The 16,288-nt window shown below is 31.8% G+C and overlaps 1 long non-coding RNA gene across 1 annotated transcript; it reads right to left on the bottom strand.

The window, feature by feature from the left end:
• Positions 1 to 4,498: 4,498 nt before the first annotated feature.
• LOC144344477 (uncharacterized) lies at positions 4,499 to 7,467 on the bottom strand. Its single transcript, XR_013419189.2, has 3 exons — positions 7,385 to 7,467; positions 6,295 to 6,484; positions 4,499 to 4,637 (listed from the first exon to the last, which is right to left on the bottom strand). It is a non-coding gene; the product is annotated as an uncharacterized LOC144344477 (long non-coding RNA).
• Positions 7,468 to 16,288: the final 8,821 nt, after the last annotated feature.

Here is a 16,288-nt window from a genome sequence, read left to right as displayed (position 1 = left end):
TTTTGGTAAAGTATTTATGCTTATTAATCACCTACTTAAAATAATTAACACTGATATCTCAATTACTGATCATCACATTTGAATAAAATTTGGTACATAAATGCTCTGGAACAATAGACAGGCCCGATTAATTTTGGGTTGAAATTTGTTTATATTAATTCTCTAATAATAATTCATAGTTTTTTGTTCTAATCACATTTCAATGAAACTTGGTACATAGATATTACATTTCGCAGGCCTTATTAGTTTTACACTCAAATCTGTTCATATCATTTACCTGATTTACATAATTAGTTATTCCATCAATATCTCAAGTACAAGTAATTTTTAATTAATTTTCAATGTGTCTTCAGTACTCTCAGCACACGGGAGTTCTTTCTAAGTTTTCTTTGATTATATGATTATTATAGATCACTGCAGGCACTGCCTTCCTACATGTACTGTTCAATGACTCACTCACTGGCAATTCTTGGACATACATACATGCGTTTCACTTCATAGTAATTAAGAGCTGTTTTAATGTACTGGCTTTTACTCAGGGGATGCGATTATGACGCCTGGCATTTACACACACATTAGTGCTTTGTAACGTATTTTGACAAACAACAAATATATCGCGTAGAATGCCATCGTGAAATTAACCAAGATGCAAATATTGTTTACTTTTCTCAATGTGATTGTCTGTTTTATTTGTCTATGCATGTGTGTGTATTTTATGTTTGTATATTAACATGATTTATCAGAAAATAGAAATGCAATAAATTTTGATTTTTTTTTCATCTCATGTGAGTGATTAGGAATGGTGTCTGTAAATATGACATTTGAAGTATTAAACTTTGCAGATTGCTGAATGAAACAATATTGATGTATACATCATTATTGCTTTCAACGATGCAGCCTGTTTTACTTGTGACTGATGTCCTTATCGTCCGGGCAGCTGTACCGTGAAGGGAAAGTATGAAACTCTGACATGAATTATTTTTGGAGTAAAGATCCACGATTTAACGCCGGACAAACACCCATCTTCCTCACCAAAAAAACAACAACATTAATTCTTGATGGTGGGATTACTGTCAAAAATCATGTGTTCTAGTATATTGAGATATATATATATATATATATATATATATATATATATATATATATATATATATATATATATATATATATATATATATATATATATATTCTGCTATTTCCGACGTTGAGTTTTTCCGAACAATTCAATATCTGAGAGTGGACATAATATAGCTGAAAATAAAACCATCTACAGAGGGGTAGAACAAGGAGCATTTTTTATACTATAGAAATACGGCGAAATTGCCATTTGGTTTGATTTCAAACACAGTTACTCAACCCCAAATTCATAGATATTAAATGGTTTATCACTTGATGTATGTTGTGGGTGCTTATATGTATTTTATAATACATTTTATGTTGTCGAAGACCAGGGACTTCTCGATTCATGCAATGATATGCATTTATTCTGTTTACATTATGTGTATTTACCGCGTATAAGAAGACATTTGTCGATGTTTTCTGCAAGTTGGAATCAGCACCCAATTAGAACAGCAGAAGGGAATATGTCTCCCAATCAACTATGTGTGTCCGGACTTCTGAATATCGCAGCCTTTTCTAGTATGTGAGTATTGAACACATACAATATCTATGCAGTCATCAGGCCGGTTTATTGTATAAAAAATGTGGACCAGGTACTTTTTGTTTGGACATGCATTTAACAAAACACTTAACTTATACGATTCAGTATAATATGACATAACCCCACACCTTTCGCTTGTGAAAGTATGGCGACAGGATACACCGCATCACTCGTGAAAATAACTTCCATACGCAAGGAAAGCCACGGGGAGGGTATTGGGTTCTATACTGCTCACTGTTTTGCAATCAACTGTACACTGCACACATGGGCATAACCTATAAATATTTTGATTAAAATCAGTGTAATAACTGGTAAAGTATTTGCACCAACTTATCCCTGATGAACATCAAATCTATAGTAAAACATGATATTAAAAACAGTTAGGAACAATTAAATTAATTATAATTTGTAATGTACAAGTCACAACATGCTCCCGTCTTACATTTTTTGAACAAGTGCGAGTTCCAGTTCTATACTGTCAACTAAATGAATTATAATGAAAAGCAACTTAGAATTAAACTTGTATTGTTCGCAAAGGTTTGCTGAAATCTTTTGCAATTTTGAGTAACTAGACCAACAATTCAAATCAGACTGTAAATCTATGCATGGAACTGCCTAAAGTCTATCGGCGTGAAACATCCGATATGGATATCTTGAAGATACTGTAGCTCTAGCATGTATTACAGTACACAAAATACTTGACACGTCAAATGATTACAAACACAATTTTGCCAACAATAAAGTACTGGAATGACGAAAATGTTCAATGTTTTTGTAATTTTTTTGTAAAGTAAAATGTCCATTATTCAGCCATCTTGAAAAGAATCATCAAATATAATAAAATTGAGCATCTATTCCAAGATGTATTCTGTCTGTCAAGTTTGACTGTACGTGATAAATTCTTGGTGATGTGCTAGAATGCAAATGTCTGTGTACCAAATTTGGGTCTGAATGGACTATGTGAATTTGAATATAAGTAGAATGTGCAAAATTGACAAACAAGTGCAGATTTTCCTTAAACAATGTGGCTGCCGGTCGGCCATCTCAGACATGTGTTACCGAGTTTTGAATAATTGGTTCATAAAATTCTGAAGAAATGCAACAGAAGAATTGAAAGACGGTTGAAAAGAACCAAACGTATAATCACCGGAATGTGCCTAGTTAGGGAATAAAAAGTTTTCTTTTCAACCTAGGAGAAGAAACGGCATCAATAATATAAACATATTATAGAAAATATTTCTCATGCAAAATGTGTTGCAATTCATATATGAGGTGAAGTGCGGTGATCAACATTTGACAATACATAGCATATAAGAGTTTCTAATATGAACCGTGAAAAATGTGCCACATGATTAAGCATCAGCAAATCAGAGTACACACACTCAAAGAACAACATATTTGAGACAATTACGAGCTATGGTTCACAAGAGTATCATTTTTTTTATAAACAGACAGTTAGATAGACGACAGAGAGTGACAGATCACTAATATGAATATAGCTTCATGTAGTCAACAACGGACCTAAAAAAACAAATACTCATGTTTACAAAAATAAAAATTGATAAGACATATTGCTTTGAAAATGATCCAAAACTCTTAAGCTCCAAATTCTCCTCAGATGTTGCTATACTGTATCAGTTTTATAAGCTCGTCTCTGTGTCCATATATAAACATACAGATGTTTGTGTACAGAATAAACTTACTGCATGCACCACACACAGACCACAAAATATGTTGATACAAACTGTGTATGACAATCAATATTAAAGAGTTTCATTTCTAAACAGATATATTTCCCTAGTTGTATATTTGTATTGTATATTTATTTAGTAGTTGTATCCAACATTTTAAGTTTAATGAAAAATATTGCTACTACAGCTGTCCATGGAGGCTTTCAGCAGGCATTGTATTAAGCCATACCAAAATGTTCCAATCCTAGCTGAACACGTTCAAGTATATTATATTTAAAGTCTTCATATCTCTAATATGTTGACGGCATAAGTAAGGTGGCATTACAAGTATTGTTCTTGAATTATTAACTTTTATTTCTATTACAGATGGTCTACTTTGCATAAATGTTGGTGTACCTGTTACAAACCAGACCAAATCAATTGCATCTTGGTCATCTGTAAACAAATTAATTTGAGTGAGAAGTGCAATGACGTATATTGTTATAATGAAATTTGGCACAGTTATAGTCTTTCTCCACATAGAAACCACCCAGAGTTATGCATTTCTCCCATCGTTTGACCCAGCTCTGGACACCGTTTTTGTAGAACACCCCAGGTTGGTCCTCTAACCACGTCGTAAATCAACGCTGCATCATCAAGAGAGTATGGGAGGTGGGCGAGGATTTCATAGCAACACGCCCGTGCTTCTGATCTGGCGACATGCGAGTTGTGGACAGGTGCGTTGTCCTGCAGGAGGAGGATACATTTGCTGAACGTGACCCGCCTCTTGATTTGGCTTTGGTCTCTGGATCCGAGTGATGGACCCAAGTTTCATCCTGTGTAATCAGTTTTTCCCCAAAAACTTTGACTTATCTTCTTGGCACATCTCCAAATTCACCCTCGACGCATTCTTGCTTCTGGAAATCCATCAGGCAGACACCTTATGCATATGCAAATGGTCATGAAAGATAGTTTCCACAGACTCCGTACCAATCTTGACCTCTTGGGCTATTTGGCGAACAATAATGCGTCGATATTCCAAAATGGCTGCCTCAACTTGGTGGACAGATGCCTCATCAATGGCAGAAGTAGGACGACCAGTTCTGGGAGCTGTTCCCACAGACTTCCGGCAATGTTTGAATTCACGATGACAGCGTTTTACAAGGTCATATGGTGGGGCATCATCATCATAAGTTTCTTTCATTTCATCAAAAGTCTCCTTTAGTGTGCATCCTTTCAATTAAAAAAAACGGATCACTGCGCGATACTCAACTGGCTTCATTCCACAGCTGACTCAGTTCAAACACCTGTAAATCAGAAACCATAATTAGTTCAGAGCTGTTTTTGCAATATAACACATAGAGATGTAAATCATTACACATGCAAAATTTCATCTAGATCAGATAACTGAAAGGGGCATTACTTATTGAACGCCCCTCGTATATATATGAAATAAAGTGCTTATTCATCATAAAACGTCATCATCATTCAGTTGAGTGACTGTTAGTGTGTGAGTGAGTGACTGTGAGTGAGTGAGTGAGTGAGTGAGTGAGTGAGTGAGTGAGTGAGTGAATACAATTAGAACAAACAATTTAAAAAAGTGCACCATTGCCGCAATATAATATTCATATATTAATTTAATGACACAGTTGGTAAATCAAATTACAAGTCTTCATTTTAATCTGAATGAGCAGATACTGAAGAGTTGTAGCCTAAACATGTAGCGCTTATACAATGTTATGTTATACAACAAAATTATAGGAGACAAAAATAAAAAAGCATTAATTATGATTGAAAGAAGGAAACATTGCTGCAAAATAGAATAAAAATAAGTATTTTCACTAACGAATTAAAAATAAATCTGAAAAGCAGGTGTCATCTACATTCTAAGTTTGGACGGAATCTACCAGCCCAATGTGCAGATAATGCTTTAAACATATATAAAAAAATGGGGTAAAATATGGCCGTCGGTCAGCCATATTGTGTCAGAACAGGGACAGAAATTTGGGGCATCATGTATATACCATATGTTCTAAGTTTAGGGTAAATCGGTCTATGAACTTCTGAAATAATGCAATGAACAGACAAACAGACGAAACCTAAACCATAAGCAGCCAGGGACACAAAGAAATCCCCCTCCTGTGGACTAGTTTAAAATATCTTCATTCAAATTACCTGCAATGAATATAATAAGTCGCCTTTTTGATTTTCAGAACACAAAACAAAACACAATTTACCACTGTCATGTTCAGACAGAATCTCATCATCAGTTATCATTGCAGAAACGTGCACGAATCTTAACATTTCTGTTAATTCCATTGAAGACACTCATCAACACATCAACTTTAGCATTCAACTAAAATGTAATTTAAAATCAAATTACAATCATGATGTGACAACTAGACAGCAAAATATATTTCAATTCTAGTGTCTTTCTCATTGCCATGTCCTAATAATCCTAGAGTTTCATGTTTAATTCATACCATATTATTTTATCTCTTGAAATACAGTAAATTCCATAAAGGCAACAAAGGTTATGGCAAATAAATATAAATCATTTTAGAAATAAAATTAAACGTTTTATATATACACAATTGTTATAAATCAAAATAACTAATATTCAAAATGACAGGATGATATTGTAACATTGAGTTTTAATAAATGAGTTAGTTCAACATCTTCCAATCAACAAGTGTTTTATTTTGGTGTGGTTGCAGTTGCTATGTCGCATTAAACCATGTACGCACATTATGGACATTGACAATTTCGAGTTTTTGAACTTTTAAATATTTAATATTTGAATTAAACTGGTAATCAGTAATTACAAATTTGTATAAATAAGTTCACACACTAAGGTACAACTTTTTGCCTATCACTGTATATCACTACAGAGAGCTAAATAAACTTTGCAATAGAATACTTTATTTTAACAGTACACCATGGGGGTGTCACAGACAAACTAACCTGATCCTCTAATCAGCTACTTGTAAAATCTACAGCTAGATGTTCCACCTTAGATTTGTTAGATTCATTGCTACATTCTTCATCAATTATCTCTTCATCACTGGTGTCATCACTATCTCCTCATCACTGGCGTCATCACTATCTCCTCATCACTGGCGTCATCACTATCTCCTCGTCACTGGCGTCATCACTACAAAGTTATTACCTGATATCACTTGCATATAGAGCTGATTGATATGAGTAATGCCATGAGCTAGTATTATTTATGAACCAAAGATGAGTTGATAATGCAACCCATGACACCATTGTTATTAACCAGCTCTATGAATAAGTGATTTGAGGTGACAACATTCAGAATTTGAGATATAGCATAATATCTAGGAATCAATAGTAAAAGCATTATAAAACTAGCAAAATGGCTGCCATTCATAAAAATATAGTTGGTGACACCAAACTTCTGATGTCACTATCTTTCCATTGACCAGGAGTACAATTTATTGCAAAATGAATAAATTTCATTTACGAGTAGCCCTCTACCTCAAGTAATCCAGAATAGGCAAAATATGAACTGTAAATTTGTCTTACTTTTTGCATGATCTACTAAATAAATAAATAAATACAAAGCAGATAAGAACACTTATGTCGGAGTTTAATGATCTTGTCACGTCTGGTTCTGATAATAGATTTTTTGAAATTGCTGCACATAGGCAACAGCAGATCCTAGTGTAGAGTCCTTTTTGAGAAACCCCAGCGAATATCCATATATGGGCGGCTTGAGTTCAACAAGCGTGTTTGTATTTCGGCCACACGTGTGCCAACTTGTGAATCCCATAGTATGTCTCAGCTTCGGAAATTCGGGATATAATGCTTTTGTTTTCTTCTCACCTAAACCAGCAAGCTTTAATTGTTCCTTATCTGCAGTGCTTGTAACAAATTTGGCGTTTTCCAATGCCAGAATATAAAATTTATGTGCCCATGTGTTTGGGGGCTTCAAGAAAACAATAGACTTGCTTTTAGGCTTTGAGCGACTTTATCCAGAACGTTGACCCCTTGAACTAGGGAATATTTCACCAAGAGATTCCTTACTTACGTGTGACAATTTTGTCAAAGACCCGCCCGCGTCGCAGGAGCTTTAAGGTACTGACAATATTGGTGGGGATATTTGTAACTGTTAATGACTTGGTTCATTGCGACGACTTGTCGAGTATTCAGCCTATAACTTCGCCACGTCATCAACGGCTGGTGCAGTGTTTCAGTCGCACCTCACTGTTGATACTGACTTTCCCTCGACATCCTTTTTTCTATGAGCGTTGTGATTTTGGGGTTAACGTTTTAGCTCCGTTGCGATGCAACGGCGGTTTACTTTAAAGCTTCGTTGCGACGCAGCGGCGGTTTACTTATTAGCTCCGTTGCGACGCAACGGCGGTTTACTTTTTAGCCCCGTCTCCTGGCAACGGCGGTTTACTTTTAAACAGCTTTTCAAAAATACTTATTTAAATACGCTGATTCTATTTTTCTATTATTTTATTTACTTATTCATTCATTTATATATTTTTCTATTCTTCCTTTTATTCTTTGAATTATTGTTCTTTTATGTATTTATCTACTCTTTTATTTATTCGTGTTTTTCAGTTTTGACTCTAATGGCACACCATATATCTGGGTCTCATTAAATTGTTCATTTAACCGGAATTTTGCTGTTATATCTCGTTTTACTGTAAAATACTTTATTTAAGCTGGAATTAATTTTCACTAAAAAAAGTTTTTAAGTGTTTTGTATGAAATTAATTTTCACTGATATTTGACAAGTTCAATGTAAAATATAGGAAAAAATGTATATTCGCTGGATTTTATTTTCACTGAATCCTCCTTCAGCGGAAATAGCGAAAATTAATTCCAAGCGAAAATAAAGTATTTTACAGTATTCATGTCCGAGTGGCCCCAGCGCAGTGTATTAATTGCATGCACGTCATGTGGAGATGTCGCGGCTTTCGAATTGTCAAACACTCGTTAATAGCAAATTGATACATACACAAATCTTAAAGGTGATGTAAATTTTGAAATTTATTATGGATTATAAATACATACGAACCATTGGAGCTGTGATGAAACAGCCACTTGTGAATCAGGATGTTGTTTTAAATGCAGCCTTTTACAAAATGTTTTTCGGTATAATAATACAAATATTACCCCGTTCTTGGCCCGGGTCAATATTTCTATAAGTTACAGTAATTATATTTTATTGCCAAATAGAACGCATTTTTTATAGTTATAATTTGTATGGGTCATCGCATCTTTCAATCAATACTTTCTGAAGCATAAGCAATTCCCCCAAGCACGCATTCACAATTTCATGCAGCATATGGAAACCTGTACTCATACCACAATAGAACTGCCCTGGTCTTCACATATTTTTACTTTTGTTGCAAATCAGTTTATATTATCTGCATATCGTTATCAATAACGAGGAGCTCAGCCGATTTCACTAATTAGCTTGTAATTAGGTCACCCGGGAACGTTATTTTTTTCTGTCCGAATACGAATACGAATATAACTGCCAAACGTTTGTGTTTGAACAATTAATAGAAATTGATTCAAAGTTCCGGGAGCCGAAATTCCTGTCCTGTTTCAGAATTCCTATTTGTTTTTAGTGCCAGTGCGTCCAAGTCAACGAAAGCCTCTTAATTATATCCACGCAGTTAGACCTCGATGATTTGACGGGTATCTCCAGACAAATAAATCGTTGCGTAGTCACGGTTTTATGAATCGTGTAGCGCCGATCCAGCGTTTTATCAAACTTTCAAAGTTGCGTAGTTACGATTTTATGAATTACGGCGTTATATAATCCCACTATTACTATAATTACAGCTGTGAATATTTGTAGAATGTGGACGTATTATTTTTGGAAACTACGCACAGCCGATCCATCGTGTTATCAAAGTTGCGTAGTTACGATGTTATGAATAATAAAGTATGTTAATCTACATTTTATTATTCAAGTTAATGTTTGGTAGTCTACTGAAGTGTGTATGTAAAGTGAGTTTAAGATGAACGGAATTTCAGTAAATATTGAGAAATATTGAACTTGCGATCAATGAAGCATTACTGATATCACAGTCCCTCTATCCCCAGTCTGGAAACGGTTATTGTGTAAGATATGAATTACACCAGTGCTCGGGCTGCCAGGGGTATGGCTTTCCGCGAAGCATAGTCTCTTGATAGCAGAGCATTCCGTTGAAACGATCGATTCATTGATCCCTGCATATTGTAGTTTTTACAACCGAAAAAGACCATATATTTTGATACTTTATATAAATTTAGTAGCTCAACACAATTCTTTAGCCGGCAAGTCTTTCTATAGTAGGATATTGACATTATTATTATTCGTGAATATCGCACCTAAATCTGAGGTACTCTGTCAGGGATCGTAACTTGGAGCATTTCTAACAACCTTTGGCCCCTTCTATTCGTCATGTGTTTTAGAAAGATCTATGTTTTTTTTTCATTTATTCGATAACTTAAGCTCATCGGAGCTCCGCGGTTACCGGGCCGGAAACCGCTGGTTTGATTTTGATCACCTTCCTTACTGAATTGTTTTCTTGTCAGTTGTTTAGAAATGCATTTGGCAAATAACCTGGTAGGTCACTGTCATATGTACTACTGACATGATGCAATACAACGCCTCATATTTATGGAATTTGAATCACCCGAGCAGAATTGCCAAAATAGACTTGTGTTATCACGGTGTCAGCGAGTTAAGAAAAAGGCTCTTCCGAGACAGGGAAGTTCATATCGTCAATGTGTAATTATAGAACCGGAGGGAATGGGCAGTTGAATCAGAGCTGATAGAACAGAATGCATGGGTATTTTCAGGAGATCTACAAGAAAAGCAGGCACATAGGCAGAAAAAACATATATAGAGAGGGTGCGCGGTGTAAATTTTGCGGCGTGTGTCGTGCACAATGGAAACATTACATTGATGCTATGTTTGAGAAGACGTTTTTAAAACACAGATTAATGTACTATCTGGGAAGAAGCTGTGGAAATATATAATCTATACGTCGCCGGTGATGGGAGGGATGTTGCTGTAAATATGATCGTGAATGTGCATTCACCTAAGTAGTCACATGAGAGGACTCCTTGGCTACATATTGAAATGTAATGTCGTATATATGGGCTTTGTCTACATTTAACATTTTAAAGAGGTAAGTGCACCCACAACATTATTTATTTTAAATGCCATCTTCTCAAATATCACTTCGCATTTTTTGTCATAATGCCCTAAAATTTCGCTAGCTTGTTGGGTTAAAAATTAACACGTACTATGCCTTTGAAGCAACATATGACGCCAAAAGCTGATTACAAACATAATGTGTTTTATTCATAATTGGCACATATTTCCCATTCCAACATCATTTTTGCTTAATTACCAATTACTGAAACACATAGTTAAACAAATAGTGTTATTCACATCTACATTAATTATGTTTAGAAAAAAAACAGCCATTCTGTCCCACATGTGGTCATATTTCACTATTACGAAAATAGCTGTGAAATCCGCGTTTTTAATTGTTACACTCGCAGATACGTGTACCATCGTGCGAATAATTATCACGTGACACTATTATTTTCTGTATTTACTCTGTGTTGTACGTTGGTGGTTTGTCAATATAAATAATTTTCTATACTGAAGAAAGTTTGTTGTTTTTTCAAATGTATTATTGCTAAATTTAGTACGCGCCTTGTCTTTATCAGTAGACAAATTAATTATGTCTTTATTAGTAGGCAAACCAAGTATGTCTTTATTAGTAGACAAACTAATTATGTCTTTATTAGTAGACAAACTAATTATGTCTTTATTAGTAGACAAACTAATTATGTCTTTATTAGTAGACAAACCAAATATGTCTTTATTAGTATGCAAACCAATTATGTCTTTATTAGTAGACAAACTAATTATGTCTTTATTAGTAGACAAACTAATTATGTCTTTATTAGTATCCAAACCAAATATGTCTTTATTAGTATCCAAACCAAATATGTCTTTATTAGTATGCAAACCAATTATGTCTTTATTAGTAGGCAAACCCAGTATGTCTTTATTAGTAGACAAACTAATTATGTCTTTATTAGTAGACAAACTAATTATGTCTTTATTAGTAGACAAACTAATTATATCTTTATTAGTAGACAAATCAAGTATGTCTTTATCAGTAGACAAACCAAATATGTCTTTATTAGTATCCAAACCAAATATGTCTTTATTAGTATGCAAACCAATTATGTCTTTATTAGTAGACAAACTAATTATGTCTTTATTAGTAGGCAAACTAAGTATGTCTTTATTAGTAGACAAACTAAATATGTCTTTATTAGTAGACAAACTAAATATGTCTTTATTAGTAGGCAAACTAAGTATGTCTTTATTAGTAGACAAATCAAGTATGTCTTTATTAGTAGACAAACTAATTATGTCTTTATTAGTAGGCAAACTAATTATGTCTTTATTACCAGACAAACTAATTATGTCTTTATTAGTATCCAAACCAAATATGTCTTTATTATTATGCAAACCAATTATGTCTTTATTAGTAGACAAACTAATTATGTCTTTATTAGTATACAAACTAATGATGTATTTATTAGTAGGCAAACTAAGTATGTCTTTATTAGTAGACAAACTAAATATGTCTTTATTAGTAGACAAACTAAATATGTCTTTATTAGTAGGCAAACTAAGTATGTCTTTATTAGTAGACAAATCAAGTATGTCTTTATTAGTAGACAAACTAATTATGTCTTTATTAGTAGGCAAACTAATTATGTCTTTATTACCAGACAAACTAATTATGTCTTTATTAGTATCCAAACCAAATATGTCTTTATTAGTATCCAAACCAAATATGTCTTTATTAGTATGCAAACCAATTATGTCTTTATTAGTAGACAAACTAATTATGTCTTTATTAGTAGACAAACTAATTATGTCTTTATTAGTAGACAAATCAAGTTTGTCTTTATTAGTAGACAAACCATGTATGTCTTTATTAGTAGACAAACTAATTATGTCTTTATTAGTAGACAAACTAAATATGTCTTTATTAGTAGACAAACTAATTATGTCTTTATTAGTAGACAAACCATGTATGTCTTTATTAGTAGACAAATCAAGTATGTCTTTATTAGTAGACAAACCATGTATGTCTTTATTAGTAGACAAACTAATTATGTCTTTATTAGTAGACAAACTAATTATGTCATTATTAGTAGACAAACCAATTATGTCTTTATCAGTAGACAAACTAATTATGTCTTTATTAGTAGGCAAACTAATTATGTCTTTATTAGTAGACAAACTAATTATGTCTTTATTAGTAGACAAACTAATTATGTCTTTATTAGTAGACAAACCAATTATGTCTTTATTAGTAGACAAATCAAGTATGTCTTTATCAGTAGACAAACTAATTATGTCTTTATCAGTAGACAAACTAATTATGTCTTTATTAGTAGGCAAACTAATTATGTCTTTATTAGTAGACAAACTAATTATGTCTTTATTAGTAGGCAAACTAATTAAGTCTTTATTAGTAGACAAACCAAGCATGTCTTTATTAGTAGACAAACCAATTATGTCTTTATTAGTAGACAAATCAAGTTTGTCTTTATTAGTAGACAAACCATGTATGTCTTTATTAGTAGACAAACTAATTATGTCTTTATTAGTAGACAAACTAAATATGTCTTTATTAGTAGACAAACTAATTATGTCTTTATTAGTAGACAAACCATGTATGTCTTTATTAGTAGACAAATCAAGTATGTCTTTATTAGTAGACAAACCATGTATGTCTTTATTAGTAGACAAACTAATTATGTCTTTATTAGTAGACAAACTAATTATGTCATTATTAGTAGACAAACCAATTATGTCTTTATTAGTAGACAAACCAATTATGTCTTTATTAGTAGACAAACTAATTATGTCTTTATTAGTAGGCAAACTAAGTATGTCTTTATTAGTAGACAAACTAAATATGTCTTTATTAGTAGACAAACTAAATATGTCTTTATTAGTAGGCAAACTAAGTATGTCTTTATTAGTAGACAAATCAAGTATGTCTTTATTAGTAGACAAACTAATTATGTCTTTATTAGTAGGCAAACTAATTATGTCTTTATTACCAGACAAACTAATTATGTCTTTATTAGTATCCAAACCAAATATGTCTTTATTATTATGCAAACCAATTATGTCTTTATTAGTAGACAAACTAATTATGTCTTTATTAGTATACAAACTAATGATGTATTTATTAGTAGGCAAACTAAGTATGTCTTTATTAGTAGACAAACTAAATATGTCTTTATTAGTAGACAAACTAAATATGTCTTTATTAGTAGGCAAACTAAGTATGTCTTTATTAGTAGACAAATCAAGTATGTCTTTATTAGTAGACAAACTAATTATGTCTTTATTAGTAGGCAAACTAATTATGTCTTTATTACCAGACAAACTAATTATGTCTTTATTAGTATCCAAACCAAATATGTCTTTATTAGTATCCAAACCAAATATGTCTTTATTAGTATGCAAACCAATTATGTCTTTATTAGTAGACAAACTAAATATGTCTTTATTAGTAGACAAACTAATTATGTCTTTATTAGTAGACAAATCAAGTTTGTCTTTATTAGTAGACAAACCATGTATGTCTTTATTAGTAGACAAACTAATTATGTCTTTATTAGTAGACAAACTAAATATGTCTTTATTAGTAGACAAACTAATTATGTCTTTATTAGTAGACAAACCATGTATGTCTTTATTAGTAGACAAATCAAGTATGTCTTTATTAGTAGACAAACCATGTATGTCTTTATTAGTAGACAAACTAATTATGTCTTTATTAGTAGACAAACTAATTATGTCATTATTAGTAGACAAACCAATTATGTCTTTATCAGTAGACAAACTAATTATGTCTTTATTAGTAGGCAAACTAATTATGTCTTTATTAGTAGACAAACTAATTATGTCTTTATTAGTAGACAAACTAATTATGTCTTTATTAGTAGACAAACCAATTATGTCTTTATTAGTAGACAAATCAAGTATGTCTTTATCAGTAGACAAACTAATTATGTCTTTATCAGTAGACAAACTAATTATGTCTTTATTAGTAGGCAAACTAATTATGTCTTTATTAGTAGACAAACTAATTATGTCTTTATTAGTAGGCAAACTAATTAAGTCTTTATTAGTAGACAAACCAAGCATGTCTTTATTAGTAGACAAACCAATTATGTCTTTATTAGTAGACAAATCAAGTTTGTCTTTATTAGTAGACAAACCATGTATGTCTTTATTAGTAGACAAACTAATTATGTCTTTATTAGTAGACAAACTAAATATGTCTTTATTAGTAGACAAACTAATTATGTCTTTATTAGTAGACAAACCATGTATGTCTTTATTAGTAGACAAATCAAGTATGTCTTTATTAGTAGACAAACCATGTATGTCTTTATTAGTAGACAAACTAATTATGTCTTTATTAGTAGACAAACTAATTATGTCATTATTAGTAGACAAACCAATTATGTCTTTATTAGTAGACAAACCAATTATGTCTTTATTAGTAGACAAACTAATTATGTCTTTATTAGTAGACACACTAAATATGTCTTTATTAGTAGGCAAACTAAGTATGTCTTTATTAGTAGGCAAACTAATTATGTCTTTATTAGTAGACAAACTAATTATGTCTTTATTAGTAGACAAACCAATTATGTCTTTATTAGTATCCAAACCAAATATGTCTTTATTAGTATCCAAACCAAATATGTCTTTATTAGTATGCAAACCAATTATGTCTTTATTAGTAGACAAACTAATTATGTCTTTATTAGTAGGCAAACTAAGTATGTCATTATTAGTAGGCAAACTAATTATGTCTTTATTAGTAGACAAACTAATTATGTCTTTATTAGTAGGCAAACTAATTATGTCTTTATCAGTAGACAAACTAATTATGTCTTTATTAGTAGACAAACCAAGCATGTCTTTATTAGTAGACAAACTAATTATGTCTTTATTAGTATACAAACTAATGATGTATTTATTAGTATGCAAACCAATTATGTCTTTATTAGTATCCAAACCAAATATGTCTTTATTAGTATGCAAACCAATTATGTCTTTATTACTAGACAAACCAATTATGTCTTTATTAGTATCCAAACCAAATATGTCTTTATTAGTATCCAAACCAAATATGTCTTTATTAGTATGCAAACCAATTATGTCTTTATTAGTAGACAAACTAATTATGTCTTTATTAGTAGACAAACTAATTATGTCTTTATTAGTAGACAAACCAATTATGTCTTTATTAGTAGACAAATCCAGTATGTCTTTATCAGTAGACAAACTAATTATGTCTTTATCAGTAGACAAACTAATTATGTCTTTATTAGTAGGCAAACTAATTATGTCTTTATTAGTAGACAAACTAATTATGTCTTTATTAGTAGACAAACTAATTATGTCTTTATTAGTAGAAAAACCAATTATGTCCTTATTAGTAGACAAATCAAGTATGTCTTTATCAGTAGACAAACTAATTATGTCTTTATCAGTAGACAAACTAATTATGTCTTTATTAGTAGGCAAACTAATTATGTCTTTATTAGTAGACAAACTAATTATGTCTTTATTAGTAGGCAAACTAATTAAGTCTTTATTAGTAGACAAACCAAGCATGTCTTTATTAGTAGACAAACCAATTATGTCTTTATTAGTAGACAAACTAATTATGTCTTTATTAGTAGACAAACCATGTATGTCTTTATTAGTAGACAAACCATGTATGTCTTTATTAGTAGACAAATCAAGTTTGTCTTTATTAGTAGACAAACCATGTATGTCTTTATTAGTAGACAAACTAATTATGTCTTTATTAGTAGACAAACTAAATATGTCTTTATTAGT

This window comes from Saccoglossus kowalevskii, chromosome 12 (genome assembly GCF_978046115.1).
Source record: "Saccoglossus kowalevskii chromosome 12, keSacKowa6.1, whole genome shotgun sequence".
NCBI classification, from domain to species: Eukaryota; Metazoa; Hemichordata; class Enteropneusta; family Harrimaniidae; genus Saccoglossus; species Saccoglossus kowalevskii.
Note: the sequence above shows the minus strand (reverse complement) of the source record. Positions and strands in the feature narration are given on the sequence as shown.